The sequence below is a fragment of the Brienomyrus brachyistius genome, unplaced genomic scaffold, assembly GCF_023856365.1.
Source record: "Brienomyrus brachyistius isolate T26 unplaced genomic scaffold, BBRACH_0.4 scaffold32, whole genome shotgun sequence".
NCBI lineage: Eukaryota > Metazoa > Chordata > Actinopteri > Osteoglossiformes > Mormyridae > Brienomyrus > Brienomyrus brachyistius.
The window spans coordinates 3,914,015-3,937,130 of record NW_026042307.1 but is presented as its reverse complement, the minus strand read 5'-3'; the positions used below and the strand labels follow the sequence as shown (position 1 = coordinate 3,937,130).

The following is a 23,116-nucleotide window of genomic DNA, read 5'->3' as shown; positions in this document are numbered from 1 at the left end:
ACAATTTGCTCAAGGAGCGTAGTAGTTCTTGAAGAAAAATCCAACCCGCACTGTAAAACCATGCTGCCTTCTGGTGTTGTTTACAACTTTCTGATGGAACGAGCTTTTTTGGAGGCATTTATTGGAAAAGTCGACGGAGTTGTCAAGCATCCCGAAGCAGCACTTCCACTAGAAGGTCCCAGAGTTCTTGTGCTTCAAGCACTTCAATTTATAAATACTCCGTTGATCTTAACAGTTGTGTGAAATGAGCTGTCATCGCTCCGTTTTTGCTTTAGCAATTTTTCCGGTCTTTCGGTGGAAAGCCAGTCTCGTGTGCTTGCATGGGTGGTTCAGTGGTAGAATTCTCGCCTGCCACGCGGGAGGCCCGGGTTCGATTCCCGGCCAATGCCAAGCAGCTCTTTTAATAACTGTACACTCAGCGCTGAACTCCAGCTAATTCAGTCTTATCTCAAGACAGGTACTCCACATTTCCGCTCAACCCCTGGCAAGCGGAGCCCTGAGGCTGGCTCATTACAGTTCCCCTAGCTAAAAACTACACAGAGGCATCTCAGCTTCACACTTCTGACCGCCTTCTTGCCCATCCTTGCATCTGTGCACTTTCTCACACATTCCACTGTCTGACATATTGTCTTTGTTGAGCAACAGTCTCGTGTTAGCTTGAGAAGAGCCTCTCACCTGACTCGTGTACCGTACTATGGCTTAAAATCGGACACTTCTCATAGCTTGCTGCTGCTCCAGGTTGACATTCACTGCATGTGGCTCAGGTGGGGAGATGGGCTCCAAAGAAAGAGGCAGAAAACGGCAAGAGTGGAGCTCACGGTTGTGCCGGAATAGCTCAGTTGGGAGAGCGTTAGACTGAAGATCTAAAGGTCCCTGGTTCAATCCCGGGTTCTGGCAGCACGTGACGTGAGTCTTGGAGCTCGTCTCCGCCTTGGGCTGCGATGTACCCGCTGGTTCCATGGTGTAATGGTTAGCACTCTGGGCTCTGAATCCAGCGATCCGAGTTCAAATCTCGGTGGGACCTGTCATGGGCTCAGTTTTGCGCCCCAAGGCGCACTCTTGCCCAAAAATGTTTCTTTTGCACTTTTTGCATGTGGTGTAGCCGACCTTTTCTGCCGCTTGGCCGGTTAGCTCAGCTGGTTAGAGCGTGGTGCTAATAACGCCAAGGTCATGGGTTCGATCCCCATACGGGCCACGCTTTCTCTTTCTCCCGGTGGTCGGAGTGCTTGGAGATCAGAGGTAAGGAAAATGAAAGTGTCCGACGTGATTATAAGAACACAGTCCTGCCAGATTCACCTGCGTCGTGGTGAGAAAAAGAAATGGAGGATACACGCATTTCTCTTAGCTGACAATTCTGCAACAAGTGGACTGGCAAAGTGTACGTCTACATACACAATTTGCTCAAAGAGCGTAGTAGTACTTGAAGAAAAATCCAACCCGCACTGTAAAACCATGCTGCCTTCTGGTGTTGTTTACAACTTTCTGATGGAACGAGCTTTTTTGGAGGCATTTATTGGAAAAGTCGACGGAGTTGTCAAGCATCCCGAAGCAGCACTTCCACTAGAAGGTCCCAGAGTTCTTGTGCTTCAAGCACTTCAATTTATAAATACTCCGTTGATCTTAACAGTTGTGTGAAATGAGCTGTCATCACTCCGTTTTTGCTTTAGCAATTTTTCCGGTCTTTCGGCGGAAAATCGGTCTCGTGTGTTTGCATGGGTGGTTCAGTGGTAGAATTCTCGCCTACCACACGGGAGGCCAGGGTTCGATTCCCGGCCAATGCAAAGCGGCTCTTTTAATAACTGTACACTCAGCGCTGAACTCCAGCTAATTCAGTCTTATCTCAAGACAGGTACTCCACATTTCCGCTCAACCCCTGGCAAGCGGAGCCCTGAGGCTGGCTCATTACAGTTCCCCTAGCTAAAAACTACACAGAGGCATCTCAGCTTCACACTTCTGACCGCCTTCTTGCCCATCCTTGCATCTGTGCACTTTCTCACACATTCCACTGTCTGACATATTGTCTTTGTTGAGCAACAGTCTCGTGTTAGCTTGAGAAGAGCCTCTCACCTGACTCGTGTACCGTACTATGGCTTAAAATCGGACACTTCTCATAGCTTGCTGCTGCTCCAGGTTGACATTCACTGCATGTGGCTCAGGTGGGGAGATGGGCTCCAAAGAAAGAGGCAGAAAACGGCAAGAGTGGAGCTCACGGTCGTGCCGGAATAGCTCAGTTGGGAGAGCGTTAGACTGAAGATCTAAAGGTCCCTGGTTCAATCCTGGGTTCTGGCAGCATGTGACGTGAGTCTTGGAGCTCGTCTCCGCCTTGGGCTGCGATGTACCCGCTGGTTCCATGGTGTAATGGTTAGCACTCTGGGCTCTGAATCCAGCGATCCGAGTTCAAATCTCGGTGGGACCTGTCATGGGCTCAGTTTTGCGCCCCCAGGCGCACTCTTGCCCAAAAACGTTTCTTTTGCACTTTTTGCATGTGATGTAGCCGACCTTTTCTGCCACTTGGCCGGTTAGCTCAGCTGGTTAGAGTGTGGTGCTAATAACGCCAAGGTCATGGGTTCGATCCCCATACGGGCCACGCTTTCTCTTTCTCCCGGTGGTCGGAGTGCTTGGAGATCAGAGGTAGGGAAAATGAAAGTGTCCGACGTGATTATAAGAACACAGTCGTGCCAGATTCACCTGCGTCGTGGTGAGAAAAAGAAATGGAGGATACACACATTTCTCTTAGCTGACAATTCTGCAGCAAGTGGACTGGCAAAGTGTACATCTACATACACAATTTGCTCAAAGAGCGTAGTAGTTCTTGAAGAAAAATCCAACCCGCACTGTAAAACCATGCTGCCTTCTTGTGTTGTTTACAACTTTCTGATGGAACGAGCTTTTTTGGAGGCATTTATTGGAAAAGTCGACGGAGTTGTCAAGCATCCCGAAGCAGGACTTCCACTAGAAGGTCCCAGAGTTCTTGTGCTTCAAGCACTTCAATTTATAAATACTCCGTTGATCTTAACAGTTGTGTGAAATGAGCTGTCATCACTCCGTTTTTGCTTTAGCAATTTTTCCGCTCTTTCGACGGAAAGCCGGTCTCGTGTGTTTGCATGGGTGGTTCAGTGGTAGAATTCTCGCCTGCCACGCGGGAGGCCCGGGTTCGATTCCCGGCCAATGCAAAGCGGCTCTTTTAATAACTGTACACTCAGCGCTGAACTCCAGCTAATTCAGTCTTATCTCAAGACAGGTACTCCACATTTCCGCTCAACCCCTGGCAAGCGGAGCCCTGAGGCTGGCTCATTACAGTTCCCCTAGCTAAAAACTACACAGAGGCATCTCAGCTTCACACTTCTGACCGCCTTCTTGCCCATCCTTGCATCTGTGCACTTTCTCACACATTCCACTGTCTGACATATTGTCTTTGTTGAGCAACAGTCTCGTGTTAGCTTGAGAAGAGCCTCTCACCTGACTCGTGTACCGTACTATGGCTTAAAATCGGACACTTCTCATAGCTTGCTGCTGCTCCAGGTTGACATTCACTGCATGTGGCTCAGGTGGGGAGATGGGCTCCAAAGAAAGAGGCAGAAAACGGCAAGAGTGGAGCTCACGGTTGTGCCGGAATAGCTCAGTTGGGAGAGCGTTAGACTGAAGATCTAAAGGTCCGTGGTTCAATCCCGGGTTCTGGCAGCACGTAACATGAGTCTTGGAGCTCGTCTCCGCCTTGGGCTGCGATGTACTCGCTGGTTCCATGGTGTAATGGTTAGCACTCTGTGCTCTGAATCCAGCGATCCGAGTTCAAATCTCGGTGGGACCTGTCATGGGCTCAGTTTTGCGCCCCAAGGCGCACTCTTGCCCAAAAATGTTTCTTTTGCACTTTTTGCATGTGGTGTAGCCGACCTTTTCTGCCGCTTGGCCGGTTAGCTCAGCTGGTTAGAGCGTGGTGCTAATAACGCCAAGGTCATGGCTTCGATCCCCATACGGGCCACGCTTTCTCTTTCTCCCGGTGGTCGGAGTGCTTGGAGATCAGAGGTAGGGAAAATGAAAGTGTCCGACGTGATTATAAGAACACAGTCGTGCCAGATTCACCTGCGTCGTGGTGAGAAAAAGAAATGGAGGATACACACATTTCTCTTAGCTGACAATTCTGCAGCAAGTGGACTGGCAAAGTGTACATCTACATACACAATTTGCTCAAAGAGCGTAGTAGTTCTTGAAGAAAAATCCAACCCGCACTGTAAAACCATGCTGCCTTCTTGTGTTGTTTACAACTTTCTGATGGAACGAGCTTTTTTGGAGGCATTTATTGGAAAAGTCGACGGAGTTGTCAAGCATCCCGAAGCAGGACTTCCACTAGAAGGTCCCAGAGTTCTTGTGCTTCAAGCACTTCAATTTATAAATACTCCGTTGATCTTAACAGTTGTGTGAAATGAGCTGTCATCACTCCGTTTTTGCTTTAGCAATTTTTCCGCTCTTTCGACGGAAAGCCGGTCTCGTGTGTTTGCATGGGTGGTTCAGTGGTAGAATTCTCGCCTGCCACGCGGGAGGCCCGGGTTCGATTCCCGGCCAATGCAAAGCGGCTCTTTTAATAACTGTACACTCAGCGCTGAACTCCAGCTAATTCAGTCTTATCTCAAGACAGGTACTCCACATTTCCGCTCAACCCCTGGCAAGCGGAGCCCTGAGGCTGGCTCATTACAGTTCCCCTAGCTAAAAACTACACAGAGGCATCTCAGCTTCACACTTCTGACCGCCTTCTTGCCCATCCTTGCATCTGTGCACTTTCTCACACATTCCACTGTCTGACATATTGTCTTTGTTGAGCAACAGTCTCGTGTTAGCTTGAGAAGAGCCTCTCACCTGACTCGTGTACCGTACTATGGCTTAAAATCGGACACTTCTCATAGCTTGCTGCTGCTCCAGGTTGACATTCACTGCATGTGGCTCAGGTGGGGAGATGGGCTCCAAAGAAAGAGGCAGAAAACGGCAAGAGTGGAGCTCACGGTTGTGCCGGAATAGCTCAGTTGGGAGAGCGTTAGACTGAAGATCTAAAGGTCCGTGGTTCAATCCCGGGTTCTGGCAGCACGTGACATGAGTCTTGGAGCTCGTCTCCGCCTTGGGCTGCGATGTACCCGCTGGTTCCATGGTGTAATGGTTAGCACTCTGTGCTCTGAATCCAGCGATCCGAGTTCAAATCTCGGTGGGACCTGTCATGGGCTCAGTTTTGCGCCCCAAGGCGCACTCTTGCCCAAAAATGTTTCTTTTGCACTTTTTGCATGTGGTGTAGCCGACCTTTTCTGCCGCTTGGCCGGTTAGCTCAGCTGGTTAGAGCGTGGTGCTAATAACGCCAAGGTCATGGGTTCGATCCCCATACGGGCCACGCTTTCTCTTTCTCCCGGTGGTCAGAGTGCTTGGAGATCAGAGGTAAGGAAAATGAAAGTGTCCGACGTGATTATAAGAACACAGTCGTGCCAGATTCACCTGCGTCGTGGTGAGAAAAAGAAATGGAGGATACACGCATTTCTCTTAGCTGACAATTCTGCAACAAGTGGACTGGCAAAGTGTACGTCTACATACACAATTTGCTCAAAGAGCGTAGTAGTACTTGAAGAAAAATCCAACCCGCACTGTAAAACCATGCTGCCTTCTGGTGTTGTTTACAAGTTTCTGATGGAACGAGCTTTTTTGGAGGCATTTATTGGAAAAGTCGACGGAGTTGTCAAGCATCCCGAAGCAGCACTTCCACTAGAAGGTCCCAGAGTTCTTGTGCTTCAAGCACTTCAATTTATAAATACTCCGTTGATCTTAACAGTTGTGTGAAATGAGCTGTCATCACTCCGTTTTTGCTTTAGCAATTTTTCCGCTCTTTCGGCGGAAAGCCGGTCTCGTGTGTTTGCATGGGTGGTTCAGTGGTAGAATTCTCGCCTGCCACGCGGGAGGCCCGGGTTCGATTCCCGGCCAATGCAAAGCGGCTCTTTTAATAACTGTACACTCAGCGCTGAACTCCAGCTAATTCAGTCTTATCTCAAGACAGGTACTCCACATTTCCGCTCAACCCCTGGCAAGCGGAGCCCTGAGGCTGGCTCATTACAGTTCCCCTAGCTAAAAACTACACAGAGGCATCTCAGCTTCACACTTCTGACCGCCTTCTTGCCCATCCTTGCATCTGTGCACTTTCTCACACATTCCACTGTCTGACATATTGTCTTTGTTGAGCAACAGTCTCGTGTTAGCTTGAGAAGAGCCTCTCACCTGACTCGTGTACCGTACTATGGCTTAAAATCGGACACTTCTCATAGCTTGCTGCTGCTCCAGGTTGACATTCACTGCATGTGGCTCAGGTGGGGAGATGGGCTCCAAAGAAAGAGGCAGAAAACGGCAAGAGTGGAGCTCACGGTTGTGCCGGAATAACTCAGTTGGGAGAGCGTTAGACTGAAGATCTAAAGGTCCGTGGTTCAATCCCGGGTTCTGGCAGCACGTGACATGAGTCTTGGAGCTCGTCTCCGCCTTGGGCTGCGACGTACCCGCTGGTTCCATGGTGTAATGGTTAGCACTCTGGGCTCTGAATCCAGCGATCCGAGTTCAAATCTCGGTGGGACCTGTCATGGGCTCAGTTTTGCGCCCCAAGGCGCACTCTTGCCCAAAAATGTTTCTTTTGCACTTTTTGCATGTGGTGTAGCCGACCTTTTCTGCCGCTTGGCCGGTTAGCTCAGCTGGTTAGAGCGTGGTGCTAATAACGCCAAGGTCATGGGTTCGATCCCCATACGGGCCACGCTTTCTCTTTCTCCCGGTGGTCAGAGTGCTTGGAGATCAGAGGTAAGGAAAATGAAAGTGTCCGACGTGATTATAAGAACACAGTCGTGCCAGATTCACCTGCGTCGTGGTGAGAAAAAGAAATGGAGGATACACGCATTTCTCTTAGCTGACAATTCTGCAACAAGTGGACTGGCAAAGTGTACGTCTACATACACAATTTGCTCAAAGAGCGTAGTAGTACTTGAAGAAAAATCCAACCCGCACTGTAAAACCATGCTGCCTTCTGTTGTTGTTTACAAGTTTCTGATGGAACGAGCTTTTTTGGAGGCATTTATTGGAAAAGTCGACGGAGTTGTCAAGCATCCCGAAGCAGCACTTCCACTAGAAGGTCCCAGAGTTCTTGTGCTTCAAGCACTTCAATTTATAAATACTCCGTTGATCTTAACAGTTGTGTGAAATGAGCTGTCATCACTCCGTTTTTGCTTTAGCAATTTTTCCACTCTTTCGGCGGAAAGCCGGTCTCGTGTGTTTGCATGGGTGGTTCAGTGGTAGAATTCTCACCTGCCACGCGGGAGGCCCGGGTTCGATTCCTGGCCAATGCAAAGCGGCTCTTTTAATAACTGTACACTCAGCGCTGAACTCCAGCTAATTCAGTCTTATCTCAAGACAGGTACTCCACATTTCCGCTCAACCCCTGGCAAGCGGAGCCCTGAGGCTGGCTCATTACAGTTCCCCTAGCTAAAAACTACACAGAGGCATCTCAGCTTCACACTTCTGACCGCCTTCTTGCCCATCCTTGCATCTGTGCACTTTCTCACACATTCCACTGTCTGACATATTGTCTTTGTTGAGCAACAGTCTCGTGTTAGCTTGAGAAGAGCCTCTCACCTGACTCGTGTACCGTACTATGGCTTAAAATCGGACACTTCTCATAGCTTGCTGCTGCTCCAGGTTGACATTCACTGCATGTGGCTCAGGTGGGGAGATGGGCTCCAAAGAAAGAGGCAGAAAACGGCAAGAGTGGAGCTCACAGTTATGCCGGAATAGCTCAGTTGGGAGAGCGTTAGACTGAAGATCTAAAGGTCCCTGGTTCAATCCCGGGTTCTGGCAGCACGTGACGTGAGTCTTGGAGCTCGTCTCCGCCTTGGGCTGTGATGTACCCGCTGGTTCCATGGTGTAATGGTTAGCACTCTGGGCTCTGAATCCAGCGATCTGAGTTCAAATCTCGGTGGGACCTGTCATGGGCTCAGTTTTGCGCCCCAAGGCGCACTCTTGCCCAAAAATGTTTCTTTTGCACTTTTTGCATGTGGTGTAGCCGACCTTTTCTGCCGCTTGGCCGGTTAGCTCAGCTGGTTAGAGCGTGGTGCTAATAACGCCAAGGTCATGGGTTCGATCACCATACGGGCCACGCTTTCTCTTTCTCCCGGTGGTCGGAGTGCTTGGAGATCAGAGGTAAGGAAAATGAAAGTGTCCGACGTGATTATAAGAACACAGTCGTGCCAGATTCACCTGCGTCGTTGTGAGAAAAAGAAATGGAGGATACACGCATTTCTCTTAGCTGACAATTCTGCAACAAGTGGACTGGCAAAGTGTACGTCTACATACACAATTTGCTCAAAGAGCGTAGTAGTACTTGAAGAAAAATCCAACCCACACTGTAAAACCATGCTGCCTTCTGGTGTTGTTTACAACTTTCTGATGGAACGAGCTTTTTTGGAGGCATTTATTGGAAAAGTCGACGGAGTTGTCAAGCATCCCGAAGCAGCACTTCCACTAGAAGGTCCCAGAGTTCTTGTGCTTCAAGCACTTCAATTTATAAATACTCCGTTGATCTTAACAGTTGTGTGAAATGAGCTGTCATCACTCCGTTTTTGCTTTAGCAATTTTTCCGGTCTTTCGGCGGAAAACCGGTCTCGTGTGTTTGCATGGGTGGTTCAGTGGTAGAATTCTCGCCTACCACACGGGAGGCCAGGGTTCGATTCCCGGCCAATGCAAAGCGGCTCTTTTAATAACTGTACACTCAGCGCTGAACTCCAGCTAATTCAGTCTTATCTCAAGACAGGTACTCCACATTTCCGCTCAACCCCTGGCAAGCGGAGCCCTGAGGCTGGCTCATTACAGTTCCCCTAGCTAAAAACTACACAGAGGCATCTCAGCTTCACACTTCTGACCGCCTTCTTGCCCATCCTTGCATCTGTGCACTTTCTCACACATTCCACTGTCTGACATATTGTCTTTGTTGAGCAACAGTCTCGTGTTAGCTTGAGAAGAGCCTCTCACCTGACTCGTGTACCGTACTATGGCTTAAAATCGGACACTTCTCATAGCTTGCTGCTGCTCCAGGTTGACATTCACTGCATGTGGCTCAGGTGGGGAGATGGGCTCCAAAGAAAGAGGCAGAAAACGGCAAGAGTGGAGCTCACGGTTGTGCCGGAATAACTCAGTTGGGAGAGCGTTAGACTGAAGATCTAAAGGTCCGTGGTTCAATCCCGGGTTCTGGCAGCACGTGACATGAGTCTTGGAGCTCGTCTCCGCCTTGGGCTGCGACGTACCCGCTGGTTCCATGGTGTAATGGTTAGCACTCTGGGCTCTGAATCCAGCGATCCGAGTTCAAATCTCGGTGGGACCTGTCATGGGCTCAGTTTTGCGCCCCAAGGCGCACTCTTGCCCAAAAATGTTTCTTTTGCACTTTTTGCATGTGGTGTAGCCGACCTTTTCTGCCGCTTGGCCGGTTAGCTCAGCTGGTTAGAGCGTGGTGCTAATAACGCCAAGGTCATGGGTTCGATCCCCATACGGGCCACGCTTTCTCTTTCTCCCGGTGGTCAGAGTGCTTGGAGATCAGAGGTAAGGAAAATGAAAGTGTCCGACGTGATTATAAGAACACAGTCGTGCCAGATTCACCTGCGTCGTGGTGAGAAAAAGAAATGGAGGATACACGCATTTCTCTTAGCTGACAATTCTGCAACAAGTGGACTGGCAAAGTGTACGTCTACATACACAATTTGCTCAAAGAGCGTAGTAGTACTTGAAGAAAAATCCAACCCGCACTGTAAAACCATGCTGCCTTCTGTTGTTGTTTACAAGTTTCTGATGGAACGAGCTTTTTTGGAGGCATTTATTGGAAAAGTCGACGGAGTTGTCAAGCATCCCGAAGCAGCACTTCCACTAGAAGGTCCCAGAGTTCTTGTGCTTCAAGCACTTCAATTTATAAATACTCCGTTGATCTTAACAGTTGTGTGAAATGAGCTGTCATCACTCCGTTTTTGCTTTAGCAATTTTTCCACTCTTTCGGCGGAAAGCCGGTCTCGTGTGTTTGCATGGGTGGTTCAGTGGTAGAATTCTCACCTGCCACGCGGGAGGCCCGGGTTCGATTCCTGGCCAATGCAAAGCGGCTCTTTTAATAACTGTACACTCAGCGCTGAACTCCAGCTAATTCAGTCTTATCTCAAGACAGGTACTCCACATTTCCGCTCAACCCCTGGCAAGCGGAGCCCTGAGGCTGGCTCATTACAGTTCCCCTAGCTAAAAACTACACAGAGGCATCTCAGCTTCACACTTCTGACCGCCTTCTTGCCCATCCTTGCATCTGTGCACTTTCTCACACATTCCACTGTCTGACATATTGTCTTTGTTGAGCAACAGTCTCGTGTTAGCTTGAGAAGAGCCTCTCACCTGACTCGTGTACCGTACTATGGCTTAAAATCGGACACTTCTCATAGCTTGCTGCTGCTCCAGGTTGACATTCACTGCATGTGGCTCAGGTGGGGAGATGGGCTCCAAAGAAAGAGGCAGAAAACGGCAAGAGTGGAGCTCACAGTTATGCCGGAATAGCTCAGTTGGGAGAGCGTTAGACTGAAGATCTAAAGGTCCCTGGTTCAATCCCGGGTTCTGGCAGCACGTGACGTGAGTCTTGGAGCTCGTCTCCGCCTTGGGCTGTGATGTACCCGCTGGTTCCATGGTGTAATGGTTAGCACTCTGGGCTCTGAATCCAGCGATCTGAGTTCAAATCTCGGTGGGACCTGTCATGGGCTCAGTTTTGCGCCCCAAGGCGCACTCTTGCCCAAAAATGTTTCTTTTGCACTTTTTGCATGTGGTGTAGCCGACCTTTTCTGCCGCTTGGCCGGTTAGCTCAGCTGGTTAGAGCGTGGTGCTAATAACGCCAAGGTCATGGGTTCGATCACCATACGGGCCACGCTTTCTCTTTCTCCCGGTGGTCGGAGTGCTTGGAGATCAGAGGTAAGGAAAATGAAAGTGTCCGACGTGATTATAAGAACACAGTCGTGCCAGATTCACCTGCGTCGTTGTGAGAAAAAGAAATGGAGGATACACGCATTTCTCTTAGCTGACAATTCTGCAACAAGTGGACTGGCAAAGTGTACGTCTACATACACAATTTGCTCAAAGAGCGTAGTAGTACTTGAAGAAAAATCCAACCCACACTGTAAAACCATGCTGCCTTCTGGTGTTGTTTACAACTTTCTGATGGAACGAGCTTTTTTGGAGGCATTTATTGGAAAAGTCGACGGAGTTGTCAAGCATCCCGAAGCAGCACTTCCACTAGAAGGTCCCAGAGTTCTTGTGCTTCAAGCACTTCAATTTATAAATACTCCGTTGATCTTAACAGTTGTGTGAAATGAGCTGTCATCACTCCGTTTTTGCTTTAGCAATTTTTCCGGTCTTTCGGCGGAAAACCGGTCTCGTGTGTTTGCATGGGTGGTTCAGTGGTAGAATTCTCGCCTACCACACGGGAGGCCAGGGTTCGATTCCCGGCCAATGCAAAGCGGCTCTTTTAATAACTGTACACTCAGCGCTGAACTCCAGCTAATTCAGTCTTATCTCAAGACAGGTACTCCACATTTCCGCTCAACCCCTGGCAAGCGGAGCCCTGAGGCTGGCTCATTACAGTTCCCCTAGCTAAAAACTACACAGAGGCATCTCAGCTTCACACTTCTGACCGCCTTCTTGCCCATCCTTGCATCTGTGCACTTTCTCACACATTCCACTGTCTGACATATTGTCTTTGTTGAGCAACAGTCTCGTGTTAGCTTGAGAAGAGCCTCTCACCTGACTCGTGTACCGTACTATGGCTTAAAATCGGACACTTCTCATAGCTTGCTGCTGCTCCAGGTTGACATTCACTGCATGTGGCTCAGGTGGGGAGATGGGCTCCAAAGAAAGAGGCAGAAAACGGCAAGAGTGGAGCTCACGGTTGTGCCGGAATAGCTCAGTTGGGAGAGCGTTAGACTGAAGATCTAAAGGTCCCTGGTTCAATCCCGGGTTCTGGCAGCACGTGACGTGAGTCTTGGAGCTCGTCTCCGCCTTGGGCTGCGATCTACCCACTGGTTCTATGGTGTAATGGTTAGCACTCTGGGCTCTGAATCCAGCGATCCGAGTTCAAATCTCGGTGGGACCTGTCATGGGCTCAGTTTTGCGCCCCAAGGCGCACTCTTGCCCAAAAATGTTTCTTTTGCACTTTTTGCATGTGGTGTAGCCGACCATTTCTGCCGCTTGGCCGGTTAGCTCAGCTGGTTAGAGCGTGGTGCTAATAACGCCAAGGTCATGGGTTCGATCCCCATACGGGCCACGCTTTCTCTTTCTCCCGGTGGTCAGAGTGCTTGGAGATCAGAGGTAAGGAAAATGAAAGTGTCCGACGTGATTATAAGAACACAGTCGTGCCAGATTCACCTGCGTCGTGGTGAGAAAAAGAAATGGAGGATACACGCATTTCTCTTAGCTGACAATTCTGCAACAAGTGGACTGGCAAAGTGTACGTCTACATACACAATTTGCTCAAAGAGCGTAGTAGTACTTGAAGAAAAATCCAACCCGCACTGTAAAACCATGCTGCCTTCTGGTGTTGTTTACAACTTTCTGATTGAACGAGCTTTTTTGGAGGCATTTATTGGAAAAGTCGACGGAGTTGTCAAGCATCCCGAAGCAGCACTTCCACTAGAAGGTCCCAGAGTTCTTGTGCTTCAAGCACTTCAATTTATAAATACTCCGTTGATCTTAACAGTTGTGTGAAATGAGCTGTCATCACTCCGTTTTTGCTTTAGCAATTTTTCCGGTCTTTCGGCGGAAAACCGGTCTCGTGTGTTTGCATGGGTGGTTCAGTGGTAGAATTCTCGCCTACCACACGGGAGGCCAGGGTTCGATTCCCGGCCAATGCAAAGCGGCTCTTTTAATAACTGTACACTCAGCGCTGAACTCCAGCTAATTCAGTCTTATCTCAAGACAGGTACTCCACATTTCCGCTCAACCCCTGGCAAGCGGAGCCCTGAGGCTGGCTCATTACAGTTCCCCTAGCTAAAAACTACACAGAGGCATCTCAGCTTCACACTTCTGACCGCCTTCTTGCCCATCCTTGCATCTGTGCACTTTCTCACACATTCCACTGTCTGACATATTGTCTTTGTTGAGCAACAGTCTCGTGTTAGCTTGAGAAGAGCCTCTCACCTGACTCGTGTACCGTACTATGGCTTAAAATCGGACACTTCTCATAGCTTGCTGCTGCTCCAGGTTGACATTCACTGCATGTGACTCAGGTGGGGAGATGGGCTCCAAAGAAAGAGGCAGAAAACGGCAAGAGTGGAGCTCACGGTTGTGCTGGAATAGCTCAGTTGGGAGAGCGTTAGACTGAAGATCTAAAAGTCCCTGGTTCAATCCCGGGTTCTGGCAGCACGTGACGTGAGTCTTGGAGCTCGTCTCTGCCTTGGGCTGCGATGTACCAGCTGGTTCCATGGTGTAATGGTTAGCACTCTGGGCTCTGAATCCAGCGATCCGAGTTCAAATCTCGGTGGGACCTGTCATGGGCTCAGTTTTGCGCCCCAAGGCGCACTCTTGCCCAAAAACGTTTCTTTTGCACTTTTTGCATGTGGTGTAGCCGACCTTTTCTGCCGCTTGGCTGGTTAGCTCAGCTGGTTAGAGCGTGGTGCTAATAACGCCAAGGTCATGGGTTCGATCCCCATACGGGCCACGCTTTCTCTTTCTCCCGGTGGTCGGAGTGCTTGGAGATCAGAGGTAAGGAAAATGAAAGTGTCCGACGTGATTATAAGAACACACTCGTGCCAGATTCACCTGCGTCGTGGTGAGAAAAAGAAATGGAGGATACACGCATTTCTCTTAGCTGACAATTCTGCAGCAAGTGGACTGGCAAAGTGTACGTCTACGTACACAATTTGCTCAAAGAGCGTAGTAGTTCTTGAAGAAAAATCCAACCCGCACTGTAAAACCATGCTGCCTTCTGGTGTTGTTTACAACTTTCTGATGGAACGAGCTTTTTTGGAGGCATTTATTGGAAAAGTCGACGGAGTTGTCAAGCATCCCGAAGCAGCACTTCCACTAGAAGGTCCCAGAGTTCTTGTGCTTCAAGCACTTCAATTTATAAATACTCCGTTGATCTTAACAGTTGTGTGAAATGAGCTGTCATCGCTCCGTTTTTGCTTTAGCAATTTTTCCAGTCTTTCGGTGGAAAGCCAGTCTCGTGTGTTTGCATGGGTGGTTCAGTGGTAGAATTCTCGCCTGCCACGCGGGAGGCCCGGGTTCGATTCCCGGCCAATGCCAAGCGGCTCTTTTAATAACTGTACACTCAGCGCTGAACTCCAGCTAATTCAGTCTTATCTCAAGACAGGTACTCCACATTTCCGCTCAACCCCTGGCAAGCGGAGCCCTGAGGCTGGCTCATTACAGTTCCCCTAGCTAAAAACTACACAGAGGCATCTCAGCTTCACACTTCTGACCGCCTTCTTGCCCATCCTTGCATCTGTGCACTTTCTCACACATTCCACTGTCTGACATATTGTCTTTGTTGAGCAACAGTCTCGTGTTAGCTTGAGAAGAGCCTCTCACCTGACTCGTGTACTGTACTATGGTTTAAAATCGGACACTTCTAATAGCTTGCTGCTGCTCCAGGTTGACATTCACTGCATGTGGCTCAGGTGGGGAGATGGGCTCCAAAGAAAGAGGCAGAAAACGGCAAGAGTGGAGCTCACGGTTGTGCTGGAATAGCTCAGTTGGGAGAGCGTTAGACTGAAGATCTAAAAGTCCCTGGTTCAATCCCGGGTTCTGGCAGCACGTGACGTGAGTCTTGGAGCTCGTCTCTGCCTTTGGCTGCGATGTACCCGGTGGTTCCATGGTGTAATGGTTAGCACTCTGGGCTCTGAATCCAGCGATCCGAGTTCAAATCTCGGTGGGACCTGTCATGGGCTCAGTTTTGCGCCCCAAGGCGCACTCTTGCCCAAAAACGTTTCTTTTGCACTTTTTGCATGTGGTGTAGCCGACCTTTTCTGCCGCTTGGCTGGTTAGCTCAGCTGGTTAGAGCGTGGTGCTAATAACGCCAAGGTCATGGGTTCGATCCCCATACGGGCCACGCTTTCTCTTTCTCCCGGTGGTCGGAGTGCTTGGAGATCACAGGTAAGGAAAATGAAAGTGTCCGACGTGATTATAAGAACACACTCGTGCCAGATTCACCTGCGTCGTGGTGAGAAAAAGAAATGGAGGATACACGCATTTCTCTTAGCTGACAATTCTGCAGCAAGTGGACTGGCAAAGTGTACGTCTACATACACAATTTGCTCAAAGAGCGTAGTAGTTCTTGAAGAAAAATCCAACCCGCACTGTAAAACCATGCTGCCTTCTGGTGTTGTTTACAACTTTCTGATGGAACGAGCTTTTTTGGAGGCATTTATTGGAAAGGTCGACGGAGTTGTCAAGCATCCCGAAGCAGAACTTCCACTAGAAGGTCCCAGAGTTCTTGTGCTTCAAGCACTTCAATTTATAAATACTCCGTTGATCTTAACAGTTGTGTGAAATGAGCTGTCATCGCTCCGTTTTTGCTTTAGCAATTTTTCCGGTCTTTCGGTGGAAAGCCAGTCTCGTGTGTTTGCATGGGTGGTTCAGTGGTAGAATTCTCGCCTGCTACGCGGGAGGCCCGGGTTCGATTCCCGGCCAATGCCAAGCGGCTCTTTTAATAACTGTACACTCAGCGCTGAACTCCAGCTAATTCAGTCTTATCTCAAGACAGGTACTCCACATTTCCGCTCAACCCCTGGCAAGCGGAGCCCTGAGGCTGGCTCATTACAGTTCCCCTAGCTAAAAACTACACAGAGGCATCTCAGCTTCACACTTCTGACCGCCTTCTTGCCCATCCTTGCATCTGTGCACTTTCTCACACATTCCACTGTCTGACATATTGTTTTTGTTGAGCAACAGTCTCGTGTTAGCTTGAGAAGAGCCTCTCACTTGACTCGTGTACCGTACTATGGCTTAAAATCGGACACTTCTCATAGCTTGCTGCTGCTCCAGGTTGACATTCACTGCATGTGGCTCAGGTGGGGAGATGGGCTCCAAAGAAAGAGGCAGAAAACGGCAAGAGTGGAGCTCACGGTTGTGCCGGAATAGCTCAGTTGGGAGAGCGTTAGACTGAAGATCTAAAGGTCCCTGGTTCAATCCCGGGTTCTGGCAGCATGTGACGTGAGTCTTGGAGCTCGTCTCCGCCTTGGGCTGCGATGTACCCGCTGGTTCCATGGTGTAATGGTTAGCACTCTGGGCTCTGAATCCAGCGATCCGAGTTCAAATCTCGGTGGGACCTGTCATGGGCTCAGTTTTGCGCCCCAAGGCGCACTCTTGCCCAAAAACGTTTCATTTGCACTTTTTGCATGTGGTGTAGCCGACCTTTTCTGCCGCTTGGCCGGATAGCTCAGCTGGTTAGAGTGTGGTGCTAATAACGCCAAGGTCATGGGTTCGATCCCCATACGGGCCACGCTTTCTCTTTCTCCCGGTGGTCGGAGTGCTTGGAGATCAGAGGTAAGGAAAATGAAAGTGTCCGACGTGATTATAAGAACACAGTCGTGCCAGATTCACCTGCGTCGTGGTGAGAAAAAGAAATGGAGGATACACGCATTTCTCTTAGCTGACAATTCTGCAGCAAGTGGACTGGCAAAGTGTACGTCTACATACACAATTTGCTCAAAGAGCTTAGTAGTTCTTGAAGAAAAATCCAACCCGCACTGTAAAACCATGCTGCCTTCTGGTGTTGTTTACAACTTTCTGATGGAACGAGCTTTTTTGGAGGCATTTATTGGAAAAGTCGACGGAGTTGTCAAGCATCCCGAAGCAGCACTTCCACTAGAAGGTCCCAGAGTTCTTGTGCTTCAAGCACTTCAATTTATAAATACTCCGTTGATCTTAACAGTTGTGTGAAATGAGCTGTCATCGCTCCGTTTTTGCTTTAGCAATTTTTCCAGTCTTTCGGTGGAAAGCCAGTCTCGTGTGTTTGCATGGGTGGTTCAGTGGTAGAATTCTCGCCTGCCACGCGGGAGGCCCGGGTTCGATTCCCGGCCAATGCCAAGCGGCTCATTTAATAACTGTACACTCAGCGCTGAACTCCAGCTAATTCAGTCTTATCTCAAGACAGGTACTCCACATTTCCGCTCAACCCCTGGCAAGCGGAGCCCTGAGGCTGGCTCATTACAGTTCCCCTAGCTAAAAACTACACAGAGGCATCTCAGCTTCACACTTCTGACCGCCTTCTTGCCCATCCTTGCATCTGTGCACTTTCTCACACATTCCACTGTCTGACATATTGTCTTTGTTGAGCAACAGTCTCGTGTTAGCTTGAGAAGAGCCTCTCACCTGACTCGTGTACTGTACTATGGTTTAAAATCGGACACTTCTAATAGCTTGCTGCTGCTCCAGGTTGACATTCACTGCATGTGGCTCAGGTGGGGAGATGGGCTCCAAAGAAAGAGGCAGAAAACGGCAAGAGTGGAGCTCACGGTTGTGCTGGAATAGCTCAGTTGGGAGAGCGTTAGACTGAAGATCTAAAAGTCCCTGGTTCAATCCCGGGTTCTGGCAGCACGTGACGTGAGTCTTGGAGCTCGTCTCTGCCTTGGGCTGCGATGTACCTGCTGGTTCCATGGTGTAATGGTTAGCACTCTGGGCTCTGAATCCAGCGATCCGAGTTCAAATCTCGGTGGGACCTGTCATGGGCTCAGTTTTGCGCCCCAAGGCGCACTCTTGCCCAAAAACGTTTCTTTTGCACTTTTTGCATGTGGTGTAGCCGACCTTTTCTGCCGCTTGGCTGGTTAGCTCAGCTGGTTAGATCGTGGTGCTAATAACGCCAAGGTCATGGGTTCGATCCCCATACGGGCCACGCTTTCTCTTTCTCCCGGTGGTCGGAGTGCTTGGAGATCACAGGTAAGGAAAATAAAGTGTCCGACGTGATTATAAGAACACAGTCGTGCCAGATTCACCTGCGTCGTGGTGAGAAAAAGAAATGGAGGATACACGCATTTCTCTTAGCTGACAATTCTGCAGCAAGTGGACTGGCAAAGTGTACGTCTACATACACAATTTGCTCAAAGAGCGTAGTAGTTCTTGAAGAAAAATCCAACCCGCACTGTAAAACCATGCTGCCTTCTGGTGTTGTTTACAACTTTCTGATGGAACGAGCTTTTTTGGAGGCATTTATTGGAAAAGTCGACGGAGTTGTCAAGCATCCCGAAGCAGCACTTCCACTAGAAGGTCCCAGAGTTCTTGTGCTTCAAGCACTTCAATTTATAAATACTCCGTTGATCTTAACAGTTGTGTGAAATGAGCTGTCATCGCTCCGTTTTTGCTTTAGCAATTTTTCCGGTCTTTCGGTGGAAAGCCAGTCTCGTGTGTTTGCATGGGTGGTTCAGTGGTAGAATTCTCGCCTGCCACGCGGGAGGCCCGGGTTCGATTCCCGGCCAATGCCAAGCGGCTCTTTTAATAACTGTACACTCAGCGCTGAACTCCAGCTAATTCAGTCTTATCTCAAGACAGGTACTCCACATTTCCGCTCAACCCCTGGCAAGCGGAGCCCTGAGGCTGTCTCATTACAGTTCCCCTAGCTAAAAACTACACAGAGGCATCTCAGCTTCACACTTCTGACCGCCTTCTTGCCCATCCTTGCATCTGTGCACTTTCTCACACATTCCACTGTCTGACATATTGTCTTTGTTGAGCAACAGTCTCGTGTTAGCTTGAGAAGAGCCTCTCACTTGACTCGTGTACCGTACTATGGCTTAAAATCGGACACTTCTCATAGCTTGCTGCTGCTCCAGGTTGACATTCACTGCATGTGGCTCAGGTGGGGAGATGGGCTCCAAAGAAAGAGGCAGAAAACGGCAAGAGTGGAGCTCACGGTTGTGCCGGAATAGCTCAGTTGGGAGAGCATTAGACTGAAGATCTAAAGGTCCCTGGTTCAATCCCGGGTTCTGGCAGCATGTGACGTGAGTCTTGGAGCTCGTCTCCGCCTTGGGCTGCGATGTACCCGCTGGTTCCATGGTGTAATGGTTAGCACTCTGGGCTCTGAACCCAGCGATCTGAGTTCAAATCTCGGTGGGACCTGTCATGGGCTCAGTTTTGCGCCCCAAGGCGCACTCTTGCCCAAAAACGTTTCTTTTGCACTTTTTGCATGTGATGTAGCCGACCTTTTCTGCCGCTTGGCCGGTTAACTCAGCTGGTTAGAGCGTGGTGCTAATAACGCCAAGGTTATGGGTTCGATCCCCATACGGGCCACGCTTTCTCTTTCTCCCGGTGGTCGGAGTGCTTGGAGATCAGAGGTAAGGAAAATGAAAGTGTCCGACGTGATTATAAGAACACACTCGTGCCAGATTCACCTGCGTCGTGGTGAGAAAAAGAAATGGAGGATACACGCATTTCTCTTAGCTGACAATTCTGCAGCAAGTGGACTGGCAAAGTGTACGTCTACATACACAATTTGCTCAAAGAGCGTAGTAGTTCTTGAAGAAAAATCCAACCCGCACTGTAAAACCATGCTGCCTTCTGGTGTTGTTTACAACTTTCTGATGGAACGAGCTTTTTTGGAGGCATTTATTGGAAAAGTCGACGGAGTTGTCAAGCATCCCGAAGCAGCACTTCCACTAGAAGGTCCCAGAGTTCTTGTGCTTCAAGCACTTCAATTTATAAATACTCCGTTGATCTTAACAGTTGTGTGAAATGAGCTGTCATCGCTCCGTTTTTGCTTTAGCAATTTTTCCGGTCTTTCGGTGGAAAGCCAGTCTCGTGTGTTTGCATGGGTGGTTCAGTGGTAGAATTCTCGCCTGCCACGCGGGAGGCCCGGGTTCGATTCCCGGCCAATGCCAAGCGGCTCTTTTAATAACTGTACACTCAGCGCTGAACTCCAGCTAATTCAGTCTTATCTCAAGACAGGTACTCCACATTTCCGCTCAACCCCTGGCAAGCGGAGCCCTGAGGCTGGCTCATTACAGTTCCCCTAGCTAAAAACTACACAGAGGCATCTCAGCTTCACACTTCTGACCGCCTTCTTGCCCATCCTTGCATCTGTGCACTTTCTCACACATTCCACTGTCTGACATATTGTTTTTGTTGAGCAACAGTCTCGTGTTAGCTTGAGAAGAGCCTCTCACTTGACTCGTGTACCGTACTATGGCTTAAAATCGGACACTTCTCATAGCTTGCTGCTGCTCCAGGTTGACATTCACTGCATGTGGCTCAGGTGGGGAGATGGGCTCCAAAGAAAGAGGCAGAAAACGGCAAGAGTGGAGCTCACGGTTGTGCCGGAATAGCTCAGTTGGGAGAGCGTTAGACTGAAGATCTAAAGGTCCCTGGTTCAATCCCGGGTTCTGGCAGCACGTGACGTGAGTCTTGGAGCTCGTCTCCGCCTTGGGCTGCGATGTACCCGCTGGTTCCATGGTGTAATGGTTAGCACTCTGGGCTCTGAATCCAGCGATCCGAGTTCAAATCTCGGTGGGACCTGTCATGGGCTCAGTTTTGCGCCCCAAGGCGCACTCTTGCCCAAAAACGTTTCTTTTGCACTTTTTGCATGTGGTGTAGCCGACCTTTTCTGCCGCTTGGCCGGATAGCTCAGCTGGTTAGAGTGTGGTGCTAATAACGCCAAGGTCATGGGTTCGATCCCCATACGGGCCACGCTTTCTCTTTCTCCCGGTGGTCGGAGTGCTTGGAGATCAGAGGTAAGGAAAATGAAAGTGTCCGACGTGATTATAAGAACACAGTCGTGCCAGATTCACCTGCGTCGTGGTGAGAAAAAGAAATGGAGGATACACGCATTTCTCTTAGCTGACAATTCTGCAGCAAGTGTACTGGCAAAGTGTACGTCTACATACACAATTTGCTCAAAGAGCTTAGTAGTTCTTGAAGAAAAATCCAACCCGCACTGTAAAACCATGCTGCCTTCTGGTGTTGTTTACAACTTTCTGATGGAACGAGCTTTTTTGGAGGCATTTATTGGAAAAGTCGACGGAGTTGTCAAGCATCCCGAAGCAGCACTTCCACTAGAAGGTCCCAGAGTTCTTGTGCTTCAAGCACTTCAATTTATAAATACTCCGTTGATCTTAACAGTTGTGTGAAATGAGCTGTCATCGCTCCGTTTTTGCTTTAGCAATTTTTCCGGTCTTTCGGTGGAAAGCCAGTCTCGTGTGTTTGCATGGGTGGTTCAGTGGTAGAATTCTCGCCTGCCACGCGGGAGGCCCGGGTTCGATTCCCGGCCAATGCCAAGCGGCTCTTTTAATAACTATACACTCAGCGCTGAACTCCAGCTAATTCAGTCTTATCTCAAGACAGGTACTCCACATTTCCGCTCAACCCCTGGCAAGCGGAGCCCTGAGGCTGGCTCATTACAGTTCCCCTAGCTAAAAACTACACAGAGGCATCTCAGCTTCACACTTCTGACCGCCTTCTTGCCCATCCTTGCATCTGTGCACTTTCTCACACATTCCACTGTCTGACATATTGTTTTTGTTGAGCAACAGTCTCGTGTTAGCTTGAGAAGAGCCTCTCACTTGACTCGTGTACCGTACTATGGCTTAAAATCGGACACTTCTCATAGCTTGCTGCTGCTCCAGGTTGACATTCACTGCAAGAGAGAGAGGATGAATGCCATCAAATTGACAGGTCGGGTCAAAAGGTCACTTGTGGGCGGGGCTTGTGTAGGCGGGGTTTGGTTGTGGTGGTACGATGTGACGTCACGGGAGTTGGATTTATTTATTATTTATTTCATTATTTATTTATGAAATTATTTATGTATTAAATGATTTATTATTTATTTTAAATTATTATTTTTAATTATTATTTATTATTATTATAAATTATTTTAAATGATTTATTTAATTATAATTTTATTTTAAAATTATATTGAGGAGAGTGCTATATTGAGGAGAGTGCTTATGAGTGTGTGTGTGTTATTTTAATAAGTTATTATTTTGTCGGGCACAGCCGTGGCCGAGCGGGGGTGAGTTACCTGATGGAGCGTGAGCGTACGCCGTGTCTGGTGTTACGGTACCGCGGTAAGGTCCCGGGCTTTGGAGAATCAGCAAAGGCCTTAGAACCCTGTGTCTGGTGCGGTACTGCGCTAAGGTCCCCGCGGGCTCGGATAATCCTCGGAGAGAGCGATGCCGGAGAGCTGAGAGCCGTGCCGCGGCGCGAGTCTGATGCCGGCGAGCTGAGAGCCGTGCCGCTGCGCGAGTCTGTGACAAACTCTGAGAGACTGAGACTCTGGGAGAAAATGATAAAGTTGGAGCAAAGAATGAGAGGAGGAGGAGGTGGAGGGTCTGTCGTCCAATAAAAACGCTTGGCGGTAGTTTTGACAATGTATGTGTGTTTCTTCCTCACGCAGGCGTTTGTATTACATCAGCGTATGGTGCCACACTTTTGAAGGCCGTCTCTAACGACTTGGGCCATACATCAAGTTGGACACCTTGTCTCCCAGTAAATCCTGTTTTCATACATGACAGTACAGATATGGGTTAACAGAGAAACAATATGACTGCACCTGGTTGATATTGCGGCGAGCGGGGGGGCCTATTCCTCCTAGGGCAGAGGCACAAGTATCTTCGAGGTCTTACCCTTCCTGCCAGCCAAAGAGGTTCATCCAGGCCTTACCCGCTGAGTATATTATTTCTTTTATTCGCGTGATAAAAATGCTAATTAATTAAATTAAATTAAATTAAATTAAAAATAACATTCTAATAATAGGTATTCTCTATTTTTTCTATGTACAAGAGAGAGACTGCGCTGACCGGTCAAGAGAAAATCTACAAGAGACCTGAATCAGCAGTGTTATAAAGCACATAGCCAACGCTAATTAATAAAGAATTTAAGCATAATAGCCCAGACGTACCATGGCCTATAGCTGGTAGAAATGGAGCTATCCTACGGCCTACAAGATAAAAGCATATGGCACCAAATTGGAATCAGTAGTCTTTAAAAGAATAAATGGACTAGCAACTGTCTCTGGGGGAGCAGCCCCGGTTAGGTACTATTAAGCAGCATTTAGTGACATGCATCAAAACACATTTTTTAAAACTTTGACAGAATAAAGTCTTAGTTATTTTAATAAATACGT

The 23,116-nt window shown here is 48.9% G+C and overlaps 19 non-coding genes across 19 annotated transcripts; all 19 read left to right on the top strand.

The window, feature by feature from the left end:
* Positions 1 to 824: 824 nt before the first annotated feature.
* Positions 825 to 897, top strand: trnaf-gaa (transfer RNA phenylalanine (anticodon GAA)). The gene has a single exon. It is a non-coding gene; the product is annotated as a tRNA-Phe (tRNA).
* An 813-nt stretch (positions 898 to 1,710) lies between these two features.
* On the top strand, positions 1,711 to 1,781 carry trnag-acc (transfer RNA glycine (anticodon ACC)). The gene has a single exon. It is a non-coding gene; the product is annotated as a tRNA-Gly (tRNA).
* Positions 1,782 to 6,520: 4,739 nt separating this feature from the next.
* On the top strand, positions 6,521 to 6,592 carry trnaq-cug (transfer RNA glutamine (anticodon CUG)). Its single transcript has one exon. It is a non-coding gene; the product is annotated as a tRNA-Gln (tRNA).
* A 1,192-nt stretch (positions 6,593 to 7,784) lies between these two features.
* Positions 7,785 to 7,857, top strand: trnaf-gaa (transfer RNA phenylalanine (anticodon GAA)). Its single transcript has one exon. It is a non-coding gene; the product is annotated as a tRNA-Phe (tRNA).
* An 813-nt stretch (positions 7,858 to 8,670) lies between these two features.
* On the top strand, positions 8,671 to 8,741 carry trnag-acc (transfer RNA glycine (anticodon ACC)). The gene has a single exon. It is a non-coding gene; the product is annotated as a tRNA-Gly (tRNA).
* Positions 8,742 to 9,304: 563 nt separating this feature from the next.
* On the top strand, positions 9,305 to 9,376 carry trnaq-cug (transfer RNA glutamine (anticodon CUG)). The gene has a single exon. It is a non-coding gene; the product is annotated as a tRNA-Gln (tRNA).
* Positions 9,377 to 10,568: 1,192 nt separating this feature from the next.
* Positions 10,569 to 10,641, top strand: trnaf-gaa (transfer RNA phenylalanine (anticodon GAA)). The gene has a single exon. It is a non-coding gene; the product is annotated as a tRNA-Phe (tRNA).
* Positions 10,642 to 11,454: 813 nt separating this feature from the next.
* Positions 11,455 to 11,525, top strand: trnag-acc (transfer RNA glycine (anticodon ACC)). The gene has a single exon. It is a non-coding gene; the product is annotated as a tRNA-Gly (tRNA).
* Positions 11,526 to 11,960: 435 nt separating this feature from the next.
* On the top strand, positions 11,961 to 12,033 carry trnaf-gaa (transfer RNA phenylalanine (anticodon GAA)). Its single transcript has one exon. It is a non-coding gene; the product is annotated as a tRNA-Phe (tRNA).
* Positions 12,034 to 12,846: 813 nt separating this feature from the next.
* Positions 12,847 to 12,917, top strand: trnag-acc (transfer RNA glycine (anticodon ACC)). Its single transcript has one exon. It is a non-coding gene; the product is annotated as a tRNA-Gly (tRNA).
* A 563-nt stretch (positions 12,918 to 13,480) lies between these two features.
* Positions 13,481 to 13,552, top strand: trnaq-cug (transfer RNA glutamine (anticodon CUG)). Its single transcript has one exon. It is a non-coding gene; the product is annotated as a tRNA-Gln (tRNA).
* A 1,320-nt stretch (positions 13,553 to 14,872) lies between these two features.
* Positions 14,873 to 14,944, top strand: trnaq-cug (transfer RNA glutamine (anticodon CUG)). The gene has a single exon. It is a non-coding gene; the product is annotated as a tRNA-Gln (tRNA).
* Positions 14,945 to 15,630: 686 nt separating this feature from the next.
* trnas-gcu (transfer RNA serine (anticodon GCU)) lies at positions 15,631 to 15,701 on the top strand. Its single transcript has one exon. It is a non-coding gene; the product is annotated as a tRNA-Ser (tRNA).
* Positions 15,702 to 16,136: 435 nt separating this feature from the next.
* trnaf-gaa (transfer RNA phenylalanine (anticodon GAA)) lies at positions 16,137 to 16,209 on the top strand. The gene has a single exon. It is a non-coding gene; the product is annotated as a tRNA-Phe (tRNA).
* Positions 16,210 to 16,264: 55 nt separating this feature from the next.
* Positions 16,265 to 16,336, top strand: trnaq-cug (transfer RNA glutamine (anticodon CUG)). The gene has a single exon. It is a non-coding gene; the product is annotated as a tRNA-Gln (tRNA).
* Positions 16,337 to 17,656: 1,320 nt separating this feature from the next.
* On the top strand, positions 17,657 to 17,728 carry trnaq-cug (transfer RNA glutamine (anticodon CUG)). Its single transcript has one exon. It is a non-coding gene; the product is annotated as a tRNA-Gln (tRNA).
* Positions 17,729 to 19,047: 1,319 nt separating this feature from the next.
* On the top strand, positions 19,048 to 19,119 carry trnaq-cug (transfer RNA glutamine (anticodon CUG)). Its single transcript has one exon. It is a non-coding gene; the product is annotated as a tRNA-Gln (tRNA).
* Positions 19,120 to 20,311: 1,192 nt separating this feature from the next.
* Positions 20,312 to 20,384, top strand: trnaf-gaa (transfer RNA phenylalanine (anticodon GAA)). The gene has a single exon. It is a non-coding gene; the product is annotated as a tRNA-Phe (tRNA).
* A 55-nt stretch (positions 20,385 to 20,439) lies between these two features.
* trnaq-cug (transfer RNA glutamine (anticodon CUG)) lies at positions 20,440 to 20,511 on the top strand. The gene has a single exon. It is a non-coding gene; the product is annotated as a tRNA-Gln (tRNA).
* The last annotated feature ends 2,605 nt before the right edge of the window (positions 20,512 to 23,116 follow it).